This window comes from Danio aesculapii, chromosome 11 (genome assembly GCF_903798145.1).
Source record: "Danio aesculapii chromosome 11, fDanAes4.1, whole genome shotgun sequence".
Lineage (NCBI taxonomy): Eukaryota > Metazoa > Chordata > Actinopteri > Cypriniformes > Danionidae > Danio > Danio aesculapii.
This window is the reverse complement of record NC_079445.1, coordinates 16,889,104-16,897,735: the sequence shown is the minus strand read 5'-3', so window position 1 is coordinate 16,897,735 and position 8,632 is coordinate 16,889,104. Positions and strand designations below refer to the sequence as shown.

General features: G+C 43.7%; 5 non-coding genes across 5 annotated transcripts; 2 read left to right on the top strand and 3 right to left on the bottom strand.

The window, feature by feature from the left end:
- Positions 1 to 5,800: 5,800 nt before the first annotated feature.
- On the bottom strand, positions 5,801 to 5,887 carry trnay-gua (transfer RNA tyrosine (anticodon GUA)). The gene is given in 2 exon segments: positions 5,801 to 5,836; positions 5,851 to 5,887. It is a non-coding gene; the product is annotated as a tRNA-Tyr (tRNA).
- Positions 5,888 to 6,709: 822 nt separating this feature from the next.
- trnar-acg (transfer RNA arginine (anticodon ACG)) lies at positions 6,710 to 6,782 on the bottom strand. The gene has a single exon. It is a non-coding gene; the product is annotated as a tRNA-Arg (tRNA).
- Positions 6,783 to 7,222: 440 nt separating this feature from the next.
- On the bottom strand, positions 7,223 to 7,308 carry trnay-gua (transfer RNA tyrosine (anticodon GUA)). Its single transcript is given in 2 exon segments — positions 7,223 to 7,258; positions 7,273 to 7,308. It is a non-coding gene; the product is annotated as a tRNA-Tyr (tRNA).
- Positions 7,309 to 7,884: 576 nt separating this feature from the next.
- Positions 7,885 to 7,956, top strand: trnae-cuc (transfer RNA glutamic acid (anticodon CUC)). The gene has a single exon. It is a non-coding gene; the product is annotated as a tRNA-Glu (tRNA).
- Positions 7,957 to 8,218: 262 nt separating this feature from the next.
- On the top strand, positions 8,219 to 8,290 carry trnae-cuc (transfer RNA glutamic acid (anticodon CUC)). The gene has a single exon. It is a non-coding gene; the product is annotated as a tRNA-Glu (tRNA).
- The last annotated feature ends 342 nt before the right edge of the window (positions 8,291 to 8,632 follow it).

Here is an 8,632-nt window from a genome sequence, read left to right as displayed (position 1 = left end):
TGCCAACTGACCCACGCAAAATATAGCTGGATAAGTTGGCGGTTATTTCTCATGTGATGCCTTTCACTCAGTTTTTTTGGATACATTTGTGCTGAACTCCCGCAGCTGAAGGTACTTTTTGCCAAGGCCAACACCAGACAGACACAACAAATGATAATGTAGAAATGGTAGAAGTTTTCACATCATGCTTTTCAGACAAATGCACAGATGTATGTAAGTGTTTCCTCCGACAACATGAACAAATGGGTCGTTTTAAAAAGGGCTTGACTTTCATAAGAAGTATTTAATGGGAATCTGTTTGTGGTTTGGATTTGTTAGTACCAACATTTGTCAAAGCTGATATTTTAAATAGAAACACAGACTATTCCTCACATGTCTGGTCTCAGTTAGCCATAGAAATATTTCATAAAGACACTTTACACTAACTGGACTCGAAATCGAGAAGGTATTCAAGATCGATTGAAACAGGCAACAGAAGGAGGACAAAGTGAAAATGTGGAACAACAAAACTATTGTGGTAAAGTAGAACTTTTATTAATTTCAATTCATTTATAGACTCCTTTGAATGAGAAATAGAAAAAAATTACACACACACATATATATAGGCATCAAATTATGCAAATTGTTCAGCAGGTGCTGGAAGCGATAGCTGCCCACTGCTCTGGGTGTATGTTCACTCTGTGTGTGTGTGTGTGTGTCTGCGTGCGTGCACTTAGATGGGTCAAATGCAGAGGACTAAAAGAAAAGGTAACACGTTAAAGTCACAAAGATTCATTAAACGTTGGCTAATGCATTACAATCAACAGTGAGAAACAACCATATCATCACTTCATGTTAATTAACTTATAATGTGCAATACTAATTTTACATGTGTCAAAATAAACTACAAAATACAGCAGCCACACAATGTAGCAAAATAAAATACTGTATTTTGAAAATACTGCAAAAATCTCAAAATAATTTAGTTATGTTTTTTGCAAATAAACTCATATACATCCTGCTCCTGCCAGAGTTTTTCATCCAGCCTGCATAGGCTGAAGAATTATCAAATGTTTGTCTCTCATATGCTGTATTGTGCCACTTTGATATGTTTAGACACATTTATTAACTTATTAACATTAACCATACAGAGCACCTGCAGATCAGCTACTGACATTTGAAACAGCATATGAAGTATTGTATAGGAATCACCACTGTAAGACTTATTTTAATGTAGTTTGTCTCATTTTCTTGGCATTTACAATAGCAATCCATCCCATACTACTATTATTTAGTAGTTGTTTAGTAGTTAATACAATTATTTGCGCAGTATAGTCACTCGCCCGAGTGTTTAACTTCTTTAACTGGAAGAGTCATAGTTTGCCCTCTTAGTGAACACCAGTACACCATCTGCAGGTGTTTCATATTTCTAAACTTATGTTTCTAAACTCTAAACTTCTCATCCTGTTCTTAAGGACTGATAGTTTATTTCTTCTCATTTCTTAAGCAAAGATGCTGATGCCAAATTGTACACTATAATGCCACACACACACGTTATGTGAAAGGCACCATTCAGATGTAATGATTGTAATGATTTGGGGAATCAAGCATGTATTGTTATAGACACCTTTGCTTATTTGTCTTAAGAGATGTAAGGCAGGTCCTGTTCATGTAATATGCTTTAGATTATCAAGTTGGTACTGGCATGAACAGTTATACCTGTTAACAGGTTTCTTATATGTAAATCAGTCCTATTCAGTTAATGGTCAGGCCTATTAGGCAGCTATTACACCACATCAACACAGCCCGGACCATCGCCCTACACGGCATCAATACCACATCAACACAGCCCGGACCATCTCCCTACACAGCCATCAACACCACATCAACACAGCCCGGACCATCGCCCTACACAGCCATCAACACCTCCAGCCATCTTCCTCTCCCCCCTGCTCTTCAGATCAGTGAGGAAAATGTGCGTCAGATCTTCAGTAAACAGAAGAGAAGGAAAGCACCAGGGCCAGATGGTGTCTCACCAGCCTGTCTGAGAACCTGCGCTGACCAGCTGGCTCCCATTTTCTCCCATATCTTCAATAGATCACTGGAACAGCGCAAAGTTCCATCCTGCTTTAAGCGCTCCACCATCATCCCAATCCCAAAGAAGCCAAAGATCACAGGACTCAATGACTACAGACCTGTGGCCTTAACATCTGTGGCCATGAAGTCATTCGAAAGACTGGTGCTAGCATATCTGAAGGACATCACTGGACCCCTGCTGGACCCCCTGCAGTTCGCCTATAGAGCAAACCGGTCTGTGGATGATGCAGTCAACATGGGACTGCATTATACCCTACAACATCTGGACAAACCAGGGAACTACGCAAGGATTCTGTTTGTGGACTTCAGTTCTGCCTTTAACACCATCGTCCCATCACTGCTTGAGTACAAACTGGCCCAGCTCTCTGTTCCTAGCTCTGTCTGTCAATGGATCACCAGCTTTCTGACAGATAGACAGCAGCTAGTCAGAATGGGCAAAATCACATCCGACAGCCGCACCATCAGCACTGGTGCCCCCCAGGGATGTGTTCTTTCTCCACTGCTCTTCTCCTTGTACACCAACGACTGCACTGCAAAAGACCCCTCCATCAAACTCATTAAGTTTGCAGACGACACTACTGTTATCGGCCTCATCCAGAACGGTGACGAGTCTGCATACAGACAGGAGGTGGAGCGGCTGGCGTTATGGTGCAGATACAACAACCTGGAGCTGAACACGCTCAAAACAGTGGAGATGATAGTGGACTTCAGGAGAAACCCCCCTGCACTCCCCCCACTCACCATCATGAACAGCACTGTGGCTGCAGTAGAGTCATTCAGGTTCCTGGGCACCACCATCTCTCAGGATCTGAAGTGGGACATCTATAGACTCTATTGTGAAGAAAGCCCAGCAGAGACTGTACTTCCTTCGTCAGCTGAGGAAGTTCAACCTGCCACAGGAGCTGCTCGTACAGTTCTACTCAGCTGTCATCCAATCCATCCTCTGCACTTCAATCACCGTCTGGTTCGGCTCAGCTGCCAAAACTGACCTCCGTAGACTACAGCGAATAGTCCGGACTGCTGAACGAATCACTGGCACTACCCTTCCTACACTTCAAGAACTGTACTCTTCCAGAGTGAGTAAAAGGGCTCGCAAAATCACTCTGGACGCCTCACACCCAGCACACTACCTGTTCGAACTGTTACCGTCTGGTCGGCGCTTCAGAGCACCGAGCACAAAAACAGCCAGACACAGGAAAAGTTTCTTTCCTCAGGCTGTCTACCTTATGAACAGTTAAATATTCCCCTACTGTGCAATAAATATGTGCAATACTTTCTCATACGCACTTGTACACAGCACCTTATATCAATATACAATGCAATACTTTCTACATTCGCACTTGTACACAGCACCTTATAACCTGTATTTATAACAATCTGTACATACAACTCAACATCCAGGTTTCTTCACTAACCGCATCTGTTTAATGTTCATCATTTTTTATTATTATTATTTTATGTTTTCAGATTATTTTGTGTTGTCACATGTCACTTTATGTACACTGGAAGCTTCTGTAGCCAAAACAAATTCCTTGTGTGTGTGAAGCACACTTGGCAATAAAACCGATTCTGATTCTATTAATAAAGATAACTGCACATGATGATGATCCATTTATTTAAATGAATATGTGACACAAAGATTTAAATTCATTGTTGAAAACAAGTTACAGGAGTAAGTGCAGTTGTTGTTTTATGTGATGTCCACCTCTGTAATTACACCATGGTGAAAAAGAAGTCTGAGAAATGCTGTAGTTGGTGTAGGTGGAGCAGGTTAATCACATTAAAAGTTCTGCATTGTGTAGATATGAAAGTGAACTCTTGTCATTGAATTACCCTGTATAAACTGCCTATACAATAATTTTACTTGTGATGTGATTATTTTCTAATTATAAATATATAGATGCATGACAGATTTGATGGTGGATAAGCTTGAAATCGCATCATGTGAGAGCATGAAACCAATAGAAGATCAAAACATGACCTCTCTGTACAGAAAAATGTAATATGGAGCGATCACTTGCTTTTACCAACTCTTAATCTTATTGTTTTATCCTGCCCCTTTTCACAGCACAGTACAACAGAATTATACAAACTCAAACTCTAGGCTAACTTGCTTTCAGATTAATGCCCGCTGCTACTAGATATGAGCCTGCCTGAGACAGAGTGGGTGCATTTAGAATGCTGTGCTGTGGAAGTGTCTGACTAGAAGTTGCTTTCTTGATTTGTTGTTTGTGTTACATGATGCTTGATTTGTTCCCTGTCTTGTTGTGAGATCTGTCTTGGTAACCGTTATTTGTTGTGATTTTTTGCGCATTGATTCATTTGTCTATTAGGCTGAATTTGATTTCAGAATGTCACTATGCAGAGTGAGTGCATTCCCCCTTCTCCTGGTTAAGACTGGAGGCTCTGGAAGTTGACAAAATCTAATAAACCCAACCTGGGCACGATGATGTTAATTGATTTGACAATGCTTGATATAAACCTTTCCTGTTGACTTGATTTTAGTTTGTGATTAACTCTGGAGCATACGCAGCTGAAAGTGTGACATGCAGCAAACAGCCAATCACAAGACACATGAGAGTCAGTTTGATTCATTTCTCCAGAGTCAGTGCAATTCAGTTCTTTGTTGTAGATTATAGATATATCATGATATAAAATATAATGAATCTGAATACATCTACAATCCTGAAATAAACACTGCTGATGCAGCAAATCTTTAAGACGGCTATTTAAAACATAAAATCAGTGCAAATCAATCAACTTAAGTTTAAAGATTTAGCTTCACAAACAGGCCAACACACAGTAAAAGCTTTATATATTGAAGCAAATTTAGATGCATATTTAAATTAATTTTCATATTAATTGACAATCAAAGTAATTGAATGTATAACTTTCAAATATAATAGAATTAGTTATATTTCAGATAATATAATCAATTATTAGCAACAAAAGACCAATTTCATAATGCTTTTAGTGTAAAAGACTTTAATTTGATGCAAAAAAAAATATGCGGAGGACTGGATTAGATATATGGCACTTTACACCTGATTACCTCTGCAGATTATATGAAATATTTCATAGCACCTGGACTAAACACAAATGAGTTTGATGTACAGTGTTTCTCATCCATTTGTGATTAATGTACAAACATTATCTACAAAGGCCAAAAGTAGCAAAAAATGGCCAGTATGTGATCGCTTTACTGTGTCAAAGGAAATGGTTTTGTCACAGGGTATCTTATATATGCTTTTGTGAATGTTTATGCATATTTGTATGCACAAACACAAGTAATAATTAGAGGGAAAGACATCTTTGTTACCAACCAGTGACCTAAGGTTGCCAACATCCCACCTACAGTCCTCCGCTCTACCAACTGACTTGTCATCGTTAGCTTGATGCTTGTAATAAGGACACAGCTCTGTCAACACGGAGATCATTCAACACATGCTGTGCTTTGTTATTACGTTAGCGACCTAAGGATTGCCAACATCCCAGACAGAGCAGCTGCAGCATACTTGCGTGGAGGCCCACAGCTAGGCTTGAGGGTAAAATCTGCCAGTCTTCCCTGGTGGTCTAGTGGTTAGGATTCGACACTCTCACTGTGGCCTGGGTTCGATTCCCGGTCAGGGAACTTCCTTTTCACCTCTATGGTGAACTTTGAGCTTTAGCGACGAAGATGTGTCCGAACTGCACAGGCGTGAAAGAGCTCTGAGCGCAAAAGACCTCCTTCAAGCCGGAGTCTAACCAGCAACCTAAGGATTGCCAACATCTCACCTACAGTCCTCCGCTCTACCAACTGAGCTATCGAAGGCTACGAGAGTTTTCCACAAGCCCACCCCCTTAAGGTTGCTGCAGTCCGACTGCTGGCCAAAAAGGGCAGAAGCAGAAACGCTCAAGCATTCCTATACCGGAGTCCAAGCCGGGCCGGGGGGAAAACCAGGAATCCTGACCGCTAGACTATATGGAAGCTATCACTTTTGAGGGCCAGTCTTTGCATAAACTTCAGTTCTTTCTGATCTCATACACAGGCTCATGGTTTCCGTAAGCTAGAATCTTCTGATCCATAGTCATAAGCGTTATCCTTTGTGCCACTGGCACTCTGTTCAGCACCTTGTTAGCACATGTTTGAAACAAGGACAAGGCGCTGTCAACCTGGAGTTCCGTCACCACACATTCTGCTTTGTTTTTATGGCAAGAGGTTGTGTGGATGGGATGCTCTTACAGGATTCCTGACAGTCCCTCCATAGAGGACCTGAGATCCAGGGTTGGAGACTCTCTTCTCCAAGAGTATGTTAAAAGCCATAGTTTCTTTTATGCATGTTTTATCAGAGCACTTAGGTATTGCTGGAGCTCAGACACTTACAAGTTGAAGAGATTACGCTGCAAGTTGGCTGGGTGACTTCTAAGTGGTAGGACTTTTGCAACAAGTAGGCTGGGTTTACGGTTGGTGTAGCTGTAGTAGACGTTAATAAAAATCAGCAGTTGGGGCAGCCTTTGAAACCAGAGGAGCACCCCACGGGCTCTGTGCTGGCGGCCCCTTAAACTCGACTCACTCCAGTGGAACTGAACAGCTTCAGCGGGGGCGAAAGGTGACCGCAGTGCACTGGCTGACAGCAAAGCAAAAAGACCAAAGCGAGCCAGCCAGGAGTCGAACCTAGAATCTTCTGATCCGTAGTTAGACGCGTTATCCATTGCGCCACTGGCCCTGTTGCTTGGTTTGTCATCGTTAGCTTGTTGCTTGTAATAAGGACACGGCTCTGTCAACACGGAGTTCATTCAACACATGCTGTGCTTTGTTATTATGGCAAGTTGTGGTGTCGATAGGATGCTCTCACAGAGCATGTGACAGTCCCTCCATAGAGGATCTGTGATCCAGGGTCTGAGACTTTCTCCTCTCCAGGAGGAGGTTACAAGCATTAGATTTATTTTTGACAGAGCAGCTGCAGCAACTTGCGTGGAGGCCCACAGCTAGGCTTGAGGGCAAAAATCTGCCAGTCTTCCCTGGTGGTCTAGTGGTTAGGATTCGGCGCTCTCACCGCGCGGCCTGGGTTCGATTCCCGGTCAGGGAACTTCCTTTTCACCTCTATTGTGAACTTTGAGCTTTCCAACTGCACAGGCGTGAAAAGAGCTCTGAGCGCAAAAGACCTCCTTCGAGCCGGAGTCGAACCAGCGACCTAAGGATTGCCAACATCCCACCTACAGTCCTCCGCTCTACCAACTGAGCTATCAAGGCTTACGATAGTTTTCCACAAGCCCACCCCCTTAACAATGCTGCAGTCCGACTGCTGGCCAAAAAGGGCAGAAGCAGAAACGCTCAAGCATTCCTATAATGGGAGTCCAAGCCGGGCCGCTGGGGGAAAACCAGGAATCCTGACCGCTAGACTATATGGAAGCTATCACTTGTGAGGGCCAGTCTTTGCACAAACTTCAGTTCTTTCTGATCATATACACAGTCTCATGGTTTCCGTAAGCTAGAATCTGATCCATAGTCATAAGGGTTATCCTATGTGCCACTGGCACTCTGTTCAGCACCTTGTTAGCACATTGTTTAAAACAAGGACAAGGCGCTGTCAACCTGGAGTTCCGTCACCACACATTCTGCTTTTTTTTATGGCAAGAAGTTGTGTGGATGGGATGCTCTTACAGGATTCCTGACAGTCCCTCCATAGAGGATCTGTGATCCAGGGTCTGAGACTTTCTCCTCTCCAGGAGGAGGTTACAAGCATTAGATTTATTTTTGACAGAGCAGCTGCAGCATACTTGCGTGGAGGCCCACAGCTAGGCTTGAGGGCAAAAATCTGCCAGTCTTCCCTGGTGGTCTTGTGGTTAGGATTCGGCGCTCTCACCGCCGCAGCCTGGGTTCGATTCCCGGTCAGGGAACTTCCTTTTCACCTCTATGGTGAACTTAGAGCTTTAGCGACGACGATGTGTCCAAACTGCACAGGAGTGAAAGCAGCTCCGAGCGCAAAGACCTTCTTCGAGCCGGAGTCGAACCAGCGACCTGAGGATTGCCAACAACCCACCTACAGTCCTCCGCTTTACAAACTGAGCTATCGAAGGCTTACGAGAGTTTTCCGCAAGCCCACCCCCTTAAGGTGCTGCAGACCGACTGCTGGCCAAAAAGGGCAAAATCTGCCAGTCTTCCCTGGTGGTCTAGTGGTTAGGATTCGGCGCTCTCACCGCCGCGGCCTGGGTTCGATTCCCGGTCAGGGAACTTCCCTTTCAACACTATGGTGAACTTTGAGCTTTAGCGACGAAGATGTGTCCAAACTGCACAGGCGTGAAAAGAGCTCTGAGCGCAAAAGACCTCCTTAAGCCAGAGTCGAACCGGTGACCTAAGGATTGCCAACATCCCACCTACAGTCCTCCGCTCCACCAACTGAGCTATCGAAGGCTTACGAGAGTTTTCCACAAGCCCACCCCCTTAAGGATGCTGCAGTCCGACTGCTGGCCAAAAAGGGCAGAAGCAGAAACGCTTAAGCATTCCTATAACGGGAGTCCAAGCCGGGCCGCTGGGGGAAAACCAGGAATCCTGACCGCTAGACTATATGGAAGC